The sequence below is a fragment of the Rhinolophus sinicus genome, linkage group LG05 (assembly GCF_036562045.2).
Source record: "Rhinolophus sinicus isolate RSC01 linkage group LG05, ASM3656204v1, whole genome shotgun sequence".
Classification (NCBI taxonomy): Eukaryota; Metazoa; Chordata; class Mammalia; order Chiroptera; family Rhinolophidae; genus Rhinolophus; species Rhinolophus sinicus.
The window spans coordinates 175,058,495-175,073,424 of record NC_133755.1 but is presented as its reverse complement, the minus strand read 5'-3'; the positions used below and the strand labels follow the sequence as shown (position 1 = coordinate 175,073,424).

Below are 14,930 nucleotides of genomic sequence, written 5' to 3'. Positions count from 1 at the left end.
ACAGGGAAGCCGGCAGTACCCACTGATGTTCCACAGCGGGGTCCTGATACAGCCATGGGACGTTGGCAGAGAAGACACTTTCTGGCATGAGTTTTAGAGGGACTGAGGAGAACAAGGGCCAAACCCATCAATTATTCAAAACTATACTGTTAGCTGGAATTCGGAAGAAAATCCCTCAGCCTTTTTAGAAAGGCTCAGGGAGGCCTTAATTAAACATACTCCGATAGGGCCAGACACCCCCGCAGGGGAAATTCTTTTAAAAGGCAAACTTATAACTCAGGCTACCCCAGATAGCCACAGGAAATTACAAAAATTGGCTATTGGTCCTGAAGTCACCTTGGACCAACTACTCAAGGTGGCCAACACCGTCTTTTACAATCGGAACCAAGAGAAAGCCCAGGACAAGGAGAGGGAAATAAGAAAAAAGACAGAAATACTAGTGGTTGCCTTACAGGGCACCCGGGGAAAGGGAAGGTCCGACTGACACCAATGTGGACAGTCCGGTCACTGGCAAAGGGAATGCCCAGGGCAACCGGAGCCGACTTGGAGACCTCCGCAGCCCTGCCCCATCTTGAAGGGGATCAGTGGGAGTCAGACTGTCCCTGGAGGCCTCCACCCCCGAGGCCAGTCTCATTCAGTCAGATTCCCACTCATGACTGATGGGGCCCAGGGCTTCTACCAGTGGCTCCCTTGTCCCATCTAACCATTGGGACCCCTGAGCCCTGGATAATCCTAGAAGTAGAATGAAAGCCTATTGATTTTCTTCTAGACACAGGAGCCGCATTCTTTGTCCTCCTCTCCAATCAAGGGATGCTCTCCAATCGACATGTTACAGTCTGCAGAGTCACAGGCAAGCCAATTACTAAATATTTTTCCCAGCCCTTAGGCTGCATATGGGGTGACCTAATGTTTTCTCACTCATTCTTAATCAGGCCAGAAAGTCCTACTCCTCTATTAGGAAGAGACATTATGACAGCGATGGGAACTATTGTTCTCCTCGCCCCTGGAAGTATTCCTAGCTGCCACCCAGTAGTAGAAACCAACATCAACTCTGATGTTTAGGCATCGGCAAGGGACAATTGGTTTCGCCTTAATGGCCACTCCAGTCCACATTCACCTTTATTTCCTTGCCAGAAACAATACCCTCTGAAACCCGAGGCACGGAAAGGACTAATCTGTATCATTAACAGTCTCAAATGACAAGGGCTCCTTAGAGAATGCGACAGCCCTTGCAACACCCCCATCTTAGGTGGTCCCAAACCAAATGGAGAAGGGAGATTAGTTCAAGACCTCCGGGCCATCAACGAGGCAGTTATTCCTCTACACCCTATGGTTCCAAATCCTTACACTCTCCTAGCCCAAATATCTGAAATAGTCAAATGGTTCACGGTGTTAGATTTAAAAGATGCCTTTTTCTCTATACCCGTGCACCCTGACTCACAATATCTCTTTGCCTTTGAGGACCCTGAAAGCCAGATTTCACAGCTCACCTGGACCATCCTCCCTCAGGGGTTTAGAGATAGCCCGCACCTCTTTGGACAGGCGCTCTCTAAGGGCCTGTCAGAGTTTTCCTATAACAGCTGTACTCTTTTACAATATATTGATGATCTTTTATCGTGTGCTCCATCTGAAGACCTCATCAGCCAAGGCACTATTGCCCTTTTAAATTTTCTAGCCGCTAAGGGTTACAAGTTTCCAAAGCCAAGGCCCAAAGGTGTCAGACTTCTGTCAAACACCTTGGGCATTATCTCTGAAGGGACTAAGGCCCTAGGGGAGGACAGAATTTGTCCCATCTCCACGTATCCCCTACCTACGACCCTGAAACAATTAGGGGGCTTCCTGGGCATCAGGGCTACTGCTGTCTATGGATCCCAGGATACGGAGAAATGGCCCGCCCCCTTTACCACGTAATTAAAGATACTCAAACTGCAAATACTCATCTGCTACTTTGGAGCTCAGAGGCAGAACAAGCTTTTAGCCTTTTAAAACAAGCACTATTAAGTGCCCCAGCCGTAAGCCTTCCTACAGGAAAATCCTTTCATTTACATACAACAGAAAGAAAGGGAATGGCTTTAGGAGTCCTAACGCAACCCAGAGGACCCTCACAGCAACCAGAGGTTATTTAAGAACTAGACCTGTAGCACGTGTCTGGCCAGCTTCCCTCCGGGCCATAGCTGCGGCTGCCCTCCTGGTTTCTGAAGCCACCAAGCTTACAATGGCACAGGACTTAATCATCTTTGCCCCCCATAACATTCAAGGACTTTTTAATACTCACAATGGTCACTGGCTCACAGATAGCCACCTACTGCTGTATCAAGCTCTTTTACTGCAAGGTCTAGTGGCTCAAATACGGACCTGTTCTTCTCTCCATCCAGCCACATTCCTCCCTGAGGCGGGAGAAGAGCTGATACATAACTGCCAGCAAGTTTTACTACAAACCTATGCTGCTAGACCAGACTCACAAGACACACCCCTAGACAATCCATCACGTTTTACTGATGGGAGCTCTTTTGTAGAAAATGGCACACGAAAGGCTGGATATCTAGTTCCTCTACAGAATATCTTAGAAAATACAAGCCTTCCCTCTGGGGCCAGCACACAACTAGCTGAGCTAATAGCTCTCACCCAAACACTAGAGCTTAGTCAAGGAAAAAGAGGCATAACTCCGGCTAATCAATGTGTTAATTTGACTAGCTGCTCCAACCAGTAATCTTTCAGGCGGTAACAGTTTAAACTGTAGCTCTACCACCTCTATGAGTCCTAGTGCACATGTCAAATTGCCGGCTAGATGGTTTCTCATTTGTGGGAAGACAACCTCCCAGCTTACAGCCCCGGAGGACCCTGCTCTCGGGAGATTAACTGTCTTCTTACCCCAAAAGCCTCATGAGGTTAAACATCACAATAAACTTACTTTGGACTCCAGCTGTAACAGCGATATACATTTATTCAGCCCCGCTGTTTATGCACCCTTATCTCTTTTTGTAGTACCTGCTATAACCATTGCTTTAAAAGTAAAGATTAGTCAAATAGCTTTCTCAATAACAAAGGCCCTCAACACTACCTCGCAGGCTATCCATGCCATGGGACAAGAGTTAGGACAGGTCAGAGAAGCAGTTCTCAAAAACAGAGTTGCCATAGATGATCTACTTCTCAAACATAAGAAAGGATGTAAAAAGTTTAAAGGGTTATGCTGTTTCAATCTCTGATAATTCACAGTTAATTAAAGACAAACTTCAACAAATTTATAATATAGTTTCCAATATTAAACTAAAAACAAGATTCTTCAGCCTAGATTTTTCCTTCCTTACTTCCTGGCTTCCCAGTTTAGCGGGACTTACGGAAACTTTTCTCATTTTTCTTTTATCCATTATTATAGGTATTACCTCATGCTGTTGCCTACAATGCATCTCAGCTTACAGACTACCCACTGGTTGGCTGTGACGGCCTACAAGACAACAACATCCTCATCTGGACTTGTTCACCGACCGGGGACCCTTAGATAGGCCTCTGGACAAGCCCTAGCTGCTGGTCTCTTTCTACACCCCTCCTCAGCCTGAAGTAGCCAGAGTAGTCATAGTGCCTAGTCCCTAACGGCAGTTAGGGTTATGTCTTCAGAACGGGGATTGAAACGGGTTAGTTAGCATGTTGCTAGGTAGACAGAGAGGTCCCTGGTGAAATAAGCAAAAGACAACCATATCCTGAAACTCCAGGTTCTGGAATGTCTCCTTCACTCCAGAAAAAAGATATGAGAATGCACCTTGAGGTTAATAAATTATCTCATAAATCCCTTTTGGCTGGACAAAGGAGCAGATCTGATAGATAGGAATGGGTTCATGAATCCCTTCAGGATGGGCAAACAGGACAAACCTGATAGATGAATTCCATTAGAAGGTGCCAGATCCTTTCCCCAAGCAGGTAAGTGAAGGTATGAAAGTAAGAATTTTTGCCTCAGTCAGAGGGTACTCCCATTCAGGACCCCTCCCGCTCGGGAGCAATGACCCTTTGCTTTCAATAAACTATCCTCTTTTTTAAAAAAACTCCTCACCTCTCCTTGGTCCGTGTTTCCATTCTTCGGTCTCACAAGACACGATCCCAGCACTCACAAAGAAAATATCCTACATCAGTACTGGTGATAGGTAGCATTAGTTTGCTTTCTACTTACTCGTGCGTACTCTTGAGATCATGGTCCATTTTGACTAATTATGGTTTTGCTATTTTTGTTAAGGCACTCAAGGACACTTGCAGAAAAAAAGTAATGCCTAAAAATGTGAACTTATTTTATTTAGACATATTAATTACAATGAAATATTAATTTTCCCCTCAGAATCCCTTTTAATTTTTCTCTGATAACTAAATTTGTTTGTCCAAGTTTATATTCTGAAGTACTCCCTTTCAAAAATGGTTTTAAAACTGAAACCTCTGATGTATAAAATAATAAAGAAACAAAATTCAATGCAAATTACTAACTTATGACGTCAATTGTGCTGACAATATTTACATAAAGATGAGCTTTTTATCATTTATGCAACAAATATTTATTGAGGATGCATTATTTCCAGAGTATTTTGCTAGGCCTGGCTTATAAAAAAATAAATAAGGTAAAAGGGCTCATCTTCTTGAGGGAGTTTCAAAATCAAGTTTGGAGAAAGTGTCCACTGATGGATAAATGGATAAAGAAAATGTGATACACACACACACACACACACACACACACACACACACACACAATGGAGTATTATTCAGCCATAAAAAGAAGGAAATCTTGCCATTTGTGACAACATGGATGGCCATTGAGGGCATTATGCTAAGTGAAATGAGTCAGACAGAGAAACACAAATACTTTACCATCTCACTTATATGTGGAATCTCAAAAGGAAAAAAAAAAGGGGCTCATAGATATAGATATCAGATTGGTGGTTGACAGAGGTGGGGGGATGGGAGTGGGATAGGTAAAATGAGTGAAGGGGGTCAAAAATACAAACTTCTAGTTATAAAATAAATAAGTCATGGGACTGTAATGTACAGTGTGGTGACTATAGTTAATAATACTTTATTGCATATTGGAAAGTTGCTAAGAGAATGGATCTTAAAAGATGTCATCGTAAGAAAAACAAAAAACTTTGTACCTATGTATGATGATGGATGTTAACTAGACTTATTGTGGCAACCATTTTGCAATATATACAAATACCAATTCATTATGTTGCCCATTGCAAACTAATATGTTACATGTCAATTATACCTCAATAAAAAAATGTTAAATCAAGTTTGGAGAAAAAAATGTATTCACACTAAAAGTTAAATAACAGTATAGAAGTTTAGAAACAGTGGAAGACAACAGAATATAAGAGGCCACAAGTCAGTGTAAGGTAAAGTGGTAATTAATGGTAAAAAAACAAGTGGTGTCCAACTCAATAATAAGGCAATCAACCCAGTTTTTAAAAATAGGCAAAAGATTTGAATGGACATTTCAACAAAGAAGATATACTAAAGGCTAATAAGCACATGAAAAGATGCTCAACATCATTAGTCATTAGGGAAATGCAAATCAAACAGCAATGAGGTACCACTACACACCCACTAGGATGGCTATAATAAAAAAGATGGACAATATCAAGTGGTGGCGAGGATGTGGAGAAACTGGAACCCCCAGTTTCTGCTGATGGAAATATAAAATGATATAGCCACTCCGGATAACTGATGGACATTTTTGTAAAAAGTAAAACATAAACTTATCATGAAACCCAACAATTCAGTCCTACGAATCTACTCAAGAGAAATGAAAACATGTGTCCAAACAGAGATATCCTTGTATATATGTAAATGTTCATAGCAGCATTATTCGTAATAGCCCCAAACTCAATACAACACAAATGTCTGTCAACTGATAAATGGATAAACTAAATGTGGTCCACTCATACAATGGAATACTAGTCAGCAATAAAAAGGAACCAAGTGCTGATATGTGTTACAACATGGATGAATCTCAAAAACATACACTAAATGAAAGAAGCCAGATGCGAGACCACATTTGCACGATTCCATTTATATGAAACGTCCAGAAAAGGCAATTTTATAGAGACAGTAAGCACATCAGTGATTTCTTGGGGCTGGAGATAAAAGTGACTAACTGCAAATGGGCATGAGGGAACTTTTTGAGATCATGGAAATGCTCTAAAACTGGCTCTACTGATGGCTGCACAACTGTATACATTTACTAAAAATCAATAAGATGTATACTGACAATGAGTGGATTTTACGATATTTAAAGTATACTGCAGTAAAGCTGTTAAATAAAAAAAACAGTGTCACGTATTTTCATAGGAATGGGTCAAAGTAGTCACCTGAACTTTTCAATGCTGACATGTAATTCGAACATATATCTATATCAACAGATGTGAATAATTCTTCACAGTCTGTAATGTCCCTTCCAATTTTCAAATTTATTTGTTCTTCACACCAAGCCTGTGAAGTGGGGTGAGCAAGTATTGTGTAATATATAACAAGCACTTTTCTTTTTCCTTTTAGCTTTGTTCTGAGGAAACCTTAAATACTGTATATAGGTCATATAATTTAAAAATCCAGCTTGGATAATATAATCTGAATAAACTGGATAACAAGCATTATCATTGCTCCAAGTACCCAATGCTTTTGCAAAGCCAAGTACCCTCCAGTTGCCAAACTACCAGACAACAGGTAAATCCCCAGCTGGAGACTCATTACAGGTGGCTATTGATAGACTTAGCTAAGCGACCTCACCTACAGACCTGCCCTTTGTCTCTCTGCCTCACTGAAGCCTGCCGTGGTTACTCACTGCAATGCATGCGTTTACAAATACTGAAATGCAAATACTTGTATAGACAACGAGGCACACAACAACTAACATTATAGGAGCTAATACTCCCCGGCAGAAACAAAGCTGCCAAAAAGCTGAAGATGGAAACTAGTGTATTAATTTGGTGCATAGCAAATCCTTCTCTAGTATTTCTCTAGAAAGCTCAAAAGGAACTTAAACAGACAATTCCAACTTAGCCTGAAGAAAAGAAGGACGTTTAAAGAAATATGACTTATAAAAGTGTCCAATTATGTAATTTGAAAATGTATGTGGCATATGCACAAATACACTTAGACTAGTTAAAAATCACATGAACCTCCCTTATTTTGATAATACATACACAAGACAGGCCAAACTCACTGTCCTTTGCATCCAGCCCGAGATTTAATGCCTGGGTCTATGAGAAAGTCAGCCTCTGGGATAATCTCTTCCCTACCTTCTGCTCACAGCATTAGGTATGAAAAGAGCTCTCAGAGGTGGAAGGTCATTTTTCCACAGCAAAGTTTTAGCTTTCCCGTCTCTGCCTTATAGTCGCTAATTTGTCTCCGTATATGCTTATGCGACATGCTTCCCAAAGAAGCATGAATGCTCTGTGTACCTTAGTATCCTTTGTCTCCCTGTATGATCTCCGGAAATCATTTAGCAGGGCACAGGTGTTGCTTAAGGATGCTTCTGTGATCTCTGATCTAACACAAGCCGTACTTCTTAACTATGACTGAAATATGAATCAGACTGGGTTACTATAAACAAATGTAGAAATATTCAAATGATTTCAGTTAATTTTGATATTTCCAATTTGTAAGAATTTCATATTAATTTATACAATACAATACATAGAATATTGGGAAAAGCATGTGACTCAGGCAAGAGAACTGTGTTCTGGAATGCACCCCTGTAATCTTGGTGAAGTCCCTCAACTTCCAGGACCTCAGTGTTCTCAACCGAAAAGAAAAAAGAAAATCAGCGTTTTTGAATGAAATAATCTCTAAAGTCCTAATCATAATTTGACAATCATTTCTTGAGATGCTACTGTTATTCTACAGGATAGAAATATGTATCTAAATATTGTATTTTGGCCTAACATGCCCTTTGGCTTTTTCTGTGCTGTTATGATAAAAAAATAAAAAATAAACCTTAAAATTTGAAACTCAGACACAGAATCCATTTGTGCTATCATAAAATGCCACAAAAGTTACAGCTTGAGAGTAAGAACGATTTTTTAAAAAGGAACCAGATATTAACTGAATGATATTTCACACACACACACATAAACACATATACATACAGTTGCAAGGAATGTCTTCTCAAACTCTGCCTATTATTTATTTTCTTTTTAGTAAGTCTTACACTACTACACTGGCTTTCACACTTCCTAGAGCCCCAGTGAACTCTCAAAGGTGCTTTTGTGGCCCTTGCGAGGGTTGAAAGAACAAAATCTGGTCTTCCACTGCCCCCTTAACACCTCTGTTTTTATCTGTTTTATTTATTTGACTTCTATTTAATATTTTGTCTGGAAAAGAGTCCTTGGACAAATGCAGTCTGAAAAGCACGGCACTGTATAATATAAAAGATTTTGCTTAAATACTGCACTTTAAAAAAGTATTTTGTTATTATACATACCACTTCAAATATGTCATCTTACAAGTTGTTCCAGCAAAAACCAAAGGTTAGAAAATAATTTTCCATTTATAGCCTTCCCTAAGGCTATAAATGACAGTGCTATATTTAATTTTAGAGTCCTTGTACAAATCATCAAATACTTTAATAACTATACAAATATTAATATTTGATTCAAGGGAATCTCCCAAGTTACGGCATAATCAGAACTCTGGATGGATAGGTTGCTAAATGGGAAAATCCTGTTTGGACAGTGGTAAGAGAAGGGAGAGTGTTTAATGAAACAAGTTTGATAGTCTTATCATCATAAAATTGATTGATATTTGGTGCAATTTACTCTTTGCCAGACAGAATTTTGAGAAAAGGAACAATCAGTAACTTAGATTAATCCTCTATATTTCCTCTACCGTGAAATTCTTCTAACTCTTATTCTGTGAATGGCCCCTTGCTCTGCTGGTTGTAACAAATTCTTTTTTGCACCACAATGTAAGGAATTAAAAGTTGGATTTTAGTTTTATTTTTTTAAGGACTGAGTCAATGTTGATTTGTAAGGGTGTAAGTCTAAGAGTACCCCACTCTGAATATCATTGACTTTCTAAATTCACTCAGAGAACATAACAAAAGAGTAAACACAAAACATAATCTTTGTGTCATTTTCCCTAGGACTTTGAATCTATTTACCACCAGATAGGTCTATGTTACTGAGAGACTTGGTGAAATAAAGGATAAATTAATTCAGCCAAAGGATTTTCTCATTTCAGTACCTTAAAAGTCTGTCTTTTCCCCCATAGTAATAGATGGATTTAAATTCCTCTGTCAAATGCTTCGGGGACCACTGAGATAAAGTGTGATAAAAATGACCACTATATTGGAATAAAATAGAAAGGGGTCCTTTCCTCTATGCAGGACACCCACTAGTAAATAACAGGAGGTGGGAAAGCAGCTGGTGTCGCCATGAAGATCCCTGGAGGATGTCCTGGAGAGTCACGTGGGAGGGATGGAGTCATTTCTCTGCTTTTTTTCAAACCCCATGGAGCTGACAGCACGATATCCTCATCAATTTGGGCTGTGCTCTCTTGGGTCTGACTTCCAGTAGGTTTAGATCACCGTACAAAGCAGAGTGAGAAAGATTTCCTTTATCTTTGATAAGTAGTTCACTTTCTCTTTTTGTTTTCTTCCCGCAAGACAACCTCTGTTTTTTCTAAGTTCCACTCTAATGAAAAGGCAGGCATTAATAAAATCAACAAGCTCATTCCAGAGCGGGCTGAGCCTTCTACAGGTTACACACTCCCACCATTTTTTGTTGTTTTTGGGAACCTGATTTGAGTGGGCAGATCTTACAGAACAGGATTTTGGTGTGATGGTGGGGCCATCCCAGGGGTTTGAAGCGAAGCCACTGTAAGCTACCTTCCTTCTGTTGCTCTAAGCTCCCTTCCTGTCTCGACCCTAGGGAAAGTCAGCACAACCTGGAAAATTACACCAAATGGCATCTCTGCAGCCGGATTCAAAAGCACGTTAGTTGCTATAGCCGCAGGAGATTTGCAGGTAGACAGGCTCAGAGAACAAACAGGAATTGCTGACTATCCCCAACACTATAATTTTAAAAGGCATCTTAGAAAGAAACAACTATTTTGCCGGAAATGTAAAAACATTACAGAGCTAGGACAAAATGATTCCACATACAGATAAGGGAAAGAGAGAACAGTAAGAATTAATTGCTTTCTTTGAATCAACTTAGATTTGTGCAGAATGTTCATTTTGACTATATTGTATCACTTTAATCCTAATGACTATTCAAGTTGGTGGCAGAGCTCTGAAGCATTACTTCTCTTTGCCTAGGAGCTGAGGGGGTGGCGGTAAGGGGATGAGGGGAGTGAAGAAGAGGCATGGGAAGTCTACGGCCCAGAATTTCTATTGACCTCTTTCCTCCTTCATGTCCTAGCCAGAAATACTAGGCTGGGATGCTGTGTGCATCAAGACTTGCACAACAAAGGCAGGTCACCACCGCATAGCTCTGGTGGCAAGCTTGCAGGATTGCTCCAGAGACTCTGGCAGATGCCACAGAGGAGAAAGTTCCACAAACAAACCCTGGATCCCTCCACCCAGGTCTCGTTACACCTGGTTTCTCAAGAGCAGATTGCTTAGCCAACCTTAATAATCCCAGAGGAACGCCAGGGCGGGAGGCTGGAGTCCAACTACCTTCGCCCTAATTTATCGGGAGCTTTAAAAGTAGAAAATAAAACTTTGAACTGAATGTTTCTGAAGCTTTATGATTCAGGTGTGCTACGTGCCTTCAGGGGCACCAAAGATCACTGAAGTTAAAGTGACACCCACAAAAAAAAAGCAACACACACACAAAAAAAAAATTCTGTGAGCTGCAGAACAGAAAAGCGTGTCTAGACCCGACCCAGCTGGTTCTCCTACCATGTTAACTTGGCAGGAGGAGCACAAGTCCTGGCCCTGCCCTCTCCTTTTCTGATGGGTAGGATTTCCCCTACTTACAAGCCCTTTAATCCTGCCTCCTCTCCAGCCTTCCAGAGTCTAGAAGAAAGTGACCTTGTGGAGAAGGGAGTAGAAAAAAGAGGGAGAGAGTACTAGAAGGAAGTGAAAATGGCTCGTGAGAAATGGTTGCAGAGAAAAATACAGTATCTCTCCATATCCTTGGGGGATGGTTCCAGGCCTCCGTGGATAGAGAAATCTGAGGACGTTAAGTCACTTATATAAGATGGTGTAGTATTTGCATATAACCTATGCACATCTTCCACAAACTTTAAATCATATCTAGATTACTTAGAATAATACCTAACACAATGTAAATGCTGTGTAAATAGTTGTTATGCTGTTTTGTTTGGGGAATAATGACAAGAAAAAAAAGTCTGCACAAGTTCAGTACAGACAAAACCAGCAGAGGCCTAACTACACAGCAGCAAAAACAAAATAGTTGTTTTTAATGGGAGGTTGGCTGAATCCTCCAGTGCGCACTCTCAGATGTACGGAGGGCTGGAGGGCAGACTGTATTAGGCCAAGGGTGAAGTCACTTCTAATTTATATACTACTGAAGCTTAGTGTTTAAGTAGCTAGGTGGGCAATAGCTAGTCTGCATGACTGTATCCAAACAGCATGGCCTGCTAAGCCCTTTTTCTTAGGAGGCAGATATTAATAGCAACCCATTCAGCTGTGTGAGGACGCAGTGAGTTCATTTCTGCGGAAGTGCCTAGCATGATGCCCTGTCATAGTAAGATGATAAATTTAATTCTGAAACTAAGAACCCACTGTTATTTAAGAGAAAGCGATTTAGCGATATTTCACGTTTGATGTAGGCCTTTTAGTTACCTGGAACGCCAGGCCCAAATGGGAAAAGCAGTTTTTGGCCCAGCCAGAAGGGAGGCGGACATCTCTCCCTCGCCCTGGGAAGTCCAAGCTTCCAGGCTTTTGCAGAGGTCCACCTGTCTCATCTCCCTAGGGAAGGCCTGGAGCAGGCACTGCCTTTCCATCATTCCTTCTGGGCTGGATTCGCCGACCAGCACTTCCCTTCGGAAGAAGGGGCAACTATTAGCAACTCGTACTACCTCACGTGTCTGAGTGTGAGAATGTGTGCGTGTGTGTTAGAACGTGTGTGTCTGAGTGTGTCTTGTGTGAGTTAGTGTCATGCGGGAGACCCTGCTCGCTGTGCCATTTGTCATGCAGGCAGGCCTGCGAGGTCTCTACTCCCGCTCCCCACATAAGAACGCAGGATATGGTGAGGCCAAAAAGGAACACCCACGGAGCCATAGGTAGGGGAGTCATACCACTACGGTCTCACTGGAGGCTGGGTTCACTGGACGTGCGACCTGCTGTCCCTTTTGTCTGCAACCCACCGACGACTCTCTTTCACTCTCCTCTTCTTTCTTTTCTAGCACAGCCACAGCAGTTATATTAGTGGCCAATGGCTCACTGGTTACAGCTGACGGCCAACTAGCCACAGCTGATGGCCATGCAATCACAGTTGATGGCCATTTACTACCTGAGCCAGCACCTGTCTATGTGAGGCTGAGAGCCTGGAAACTGCTTTCTGGGGCTCTGCCCCCACAGTTAGTGTATAGTGAGTGTGACTGTGAGAGAGAGAGAGAGAGAGAGAGAGTGTGTGTGTATGTGTGTGTGTTGGGGGTGGGGTAGGGGTGGAGCTGGGAAATTGCCTAATTCCTTAGAGGTCCTTATTAGCCATGCACACACAGTCAGTGCACAGTATGGAGGCCTGGCACGTGCCGGTGAGATGCGGGTGCTTTCACAGACCAGTCCCGAGTATCGCCCGGCCCTGCTCAGGCCAGTCATCCTCCCGCAAGCCCACAGAACTGGTTTCACTCCTCCCAAGCCCCTCCCCGGCCTGCAGAGCAGTCACGTGGGGGGAGGGCTGAGGTGCAGGCCAGCGGCCCCACCCGGCCCCGCCCTCTCGTGCCCCGCCCCGCCCCTCCCAGCCCCGCCGCTTCCCAGGCCCGTGGCCCCGCCCCGCCCCGCCCCCCGCAGGCCCGCCTCTTTCCAGAGGAAGCGTCTAGAACGCAAGGCCCCGGTTCGCGGACGCCGGCTACGTCTCCCCTGGGGTGTGTGGTGTGTAAACAGCATTGTTGTCAATCATGTCGCGTCTGTGAGTTTTAGCAGCCTCACGGTGGATTCTCTGGTAAAAGGAGAATCTTTTTAATAGGAGCTCACTCACCCGTCCTTTATACCTGTATTAGTTTCTGAGTTCAGTAACCTCTTCCAGCTTCGCTCTCAGTTTCTGTCTTCACTCCTCCTTTTGGATGATTCTTTCCGCCCTTGGAATCCTACTTTTCCCACACGCTGAAATTGCTGAGATCATGTGGTCAGGTGGTAGAATTCACCAGTTTTTAAAACAAAAGCTTTTAACCCAAAGATTTTGGTGGATGGGTAACTGAAAGGATGAGAACCTCCCCAAACTTTCCAGCCTTCAGGACAGAATGCTGGTCCTTGCAAATTGCCTTTGATTCTTGCTCAGCTGGGGTCCTCACCCCGGGTGTCCCCCCTTGGGACAGGTCGCCCTTATTTCTCCTGCAGGAGACAGCTATATTTCACCAGGGATGAAGTGATTTATGTGCACAATTTAAAGAGTGTGTTGGTGCTCTGAGGAATGCAAAATGCAGCCTGACTTGACGGTACAATATACTTAGGGGAAAATGTGGAATGCACTGAATGTTTTCTTTTCTTTTAAAGCTAGTTTAAATCTATTTCAGTTATGAGACTGTTTAACCATGTGCTAATGTGTAATTCTGCCTCTGACACAGTCGGCCGGGACTGACCAGCCATGCCAAGCCTGAAAGCAGGGCTTAGTCACCGAGGGGTTTTCTGAGCCATAGATTTCCGCCTAAATTGAGAATACGATAGAATGACTACTACACTTTTTACAGAGTCAATGCCTTTCTTTATCCCCTTCTTTTAAATATATATATTTTAATGTGTGCGGAGGTGGGCATATGTTTTAATATTTTCCCCAGTGGAGAGGGTGGATTTTAAACAAAACTGAGTAATGATAAGAAAATATTCTTACTAAAAATCATTTCTGTTTTTGCAGAAATTAAATAATTCTGGTTTGGAAATCTTGTTTTTGCCAAGGATAATGATTTTAAATATTTAAAAAAGTTAGTCCAAAAGTCCATGATTACACCTTCAATTAATTGCATTTTTAGAGATACACTTAATTTATATTTTTTATTTCATGATCTGTGTACTATTTTATTGTGAAACATTTCATGCAAACAAAAATACCTACAGAGAATTATATATCAAACATCTGTACTATTCATCCCAGTGAATTTAAAGCTGCCCCTCTCCCCACGTGTCCCCTTTCCTAATCTCATTTCCTTTTTTCACATTCCAGAGATAACATTTACCCTGCATTTAATGTTTATCATTCCCATGTGTTAAAATATTTCCTCCACATATGTATATACACATAAACAATATATTGTGGTAGTTTGCATGTTTTAAACCTTTATATAAGTAGTATCATACTGTATCTACATTTCTGTAATTTGTAGATACATCACTCCACATGATGATTCTATGATATGCCGCCTGCATTACAGTACCTCTGCTTCTTTTTAACTGCTGCCCAGATATCCACTGTCTAGATATCCATCCTTCTGTTGGATGTAGGTTGTTGATACTTTTTCTCTATTGTAAACAATGTTGCTCTGTACCTTCTAGTGTATGTTTTCTTGTGCACATGTGAAGACTTCACCCAGTAGTGGAAATATTTCAGGATTTTAATACGATCTGTGACTTTATTGGATGCTGCCTATTTGCTCTCCAGAGTCACCAGTTGTACAGTTTCACTGTAGAAATATGAGAAAATACGGATTATAGATGAGAAAAAAAAAGGAATATCATTCCCCATCTCTCTAGCCATAGAAATCTACTTATAACATAAAAATAATGTTTTTAGTATATAAATTTAAACCTTCAGGTGTGTTCTTCTATACAGACA

The 14,930-nt window shown here is 41.8% G+C and overlaps 1 long non-coding RNA gene across 1 annotated transcript in view; it reads right to left on the bottom strand.

The window, feature by feature from the left end:
• Positions 1-14,127, bottom strand: part of LOC109456798 (uncharacterized) — a 40,130-nt gene extending 26,003 nt beyond the window's left edge. Inside the window, exon 1 of the long non-coding RNA XR_002138921.2 lies at positions 13,143-14,127. This is a non-coding gene — a long non-coding RNA (uncharacterized LOC109456798). The remainder of the gene's footprint in view (positions 1-13,142) is intronic.
• Between the last annotated feature and the right edge of the window lie 803 nt (positions 14,128-14,930).